This window comes from Atta cephalotes (genome assembly GCF_000143395.1).
Source record: "Atta cephalotes unplaced genomic scaffold scaffold00047, whole genome shotgun sequence".
NCBI classification, from domain to species: domain Eukaryota; kingdom Metazoa; phylum Arthropoda; class Insecta; order Hymenoptera; family Formicidae; genus Atta; species Atta cephalotes.
Genome location: NW_012130111.1, coordinates 1,223,138 through 1,224,648, shown reverse-complemented (window position 1 = coordinate 1,224,648; position 1,511 = coordinate 1,223,138).

Below are 1,511 nucleotides of genomic sequence, written 5' to 3'. Positions count from 1 at the left end.
CTCNCGAGCGAGCCCGACCCCGGCCCGACGCCCGCCCGCCCCGACGCCCCCGTTCGACCTTGAATAATATAACAGTCCTCTGATAACGCGAATGAACCATTTAGGCCCCTTTCCAAACCACTCCAACCCTCCAGTTATATACTTGAACTGCTACGCGACTACCACATCAGCACTACATCACTCCTAATTTTTTCTTCCCTATATATATAATTTGATTGAATCATTTTATGAATCAACTGGAAGTAGTTACTATTATTACTTCAGAAGATGGAAATATTAAGGATGATGATGGAAAAATGGCCGATATGATTGCCCCGTAAAATCTGTCCGCTCCGCTGCTTCCGAGAAATTTTAGAAAGAGTTTGTGCTTGAGAGAGAATGGAAAAGATAGGTATATAAAGGGGGAAAGAGTAAGTGTGAATGGAAGAAGTACCGAATTCGATTGAATACACATTAGTTAATACGTGCTCTGATGTATACTAAAAGCTTATACACAAAATATCTAAAGACATACATGTACACAAACTTACATAAGGTTTAAATATAGACGATGTAAATTTATGCATAAATTTTTACACAATTTGGTATAAAAGCATAATTACTGAGATATTATATGCAATGAATAATTTAGTGTGTTTGGACAAGAAAGATACTCTTAGCATAAGTTGTCGCATTGTTTAATTGAATAAATTATGATATCTTGAAGCAACTTAAGTAAAAGTCTTATTATATCGATATTTTATTAATCAATAATAATTACTCACATTTTTTAAAATAATTTCGATTATATCCATTATATTACAATTATATTGATTCTTTTAACTGCTAGATACAAGAAGTATTTTTTAATGACAAGTAAGATAGAAATGCTCTATATAATGATATATTTTCTTGATTTATTTTGATATTATCACAAAAATATAATAAAATGAAGTAACTTACATAAAAAATAATAAAAACTGCAATATGTTTACAAATATTGTATATATTTACAATAAATAATGATTATTATACTTGATGAAATATTGTATTGCATATTCATTTAATTTGCACACCGGCTCTCTTTGCTATGCGTATTATAATTTAGATAAAGTAATGTCATTAATTAAGGCAAAAGTTGGGACCTATTAAAAATGATATAAACTTAAATATTTCTGTATTTATTAATGCTATCTCAAACAATTTTTACTTATTTTGAAAAAACTTTTATTATTAAATATCTTAACTGTATACTTAAAAATTTATTGATTACGTTTAAAAATTTTGTTTATTGTAAATTTATTAATTCTGAAATAGATGAAGTTAAAATGTTAACATCCATTTAAAATTCTATGAAAAATATAGAAATACAGATTGCTCATATTATTCATCAAGGTTCTTATTTTTACTTAAATAAATTAGTGTGTAACAGGCTTTATTTTGCATCAGTATGCACAGGTGTATCCAATCAAATTGGCGAGAGAGAGAGAGAGAGAGAGAGAGAGAGAGAGAGAGAGAGAGAGGAGGAGGGA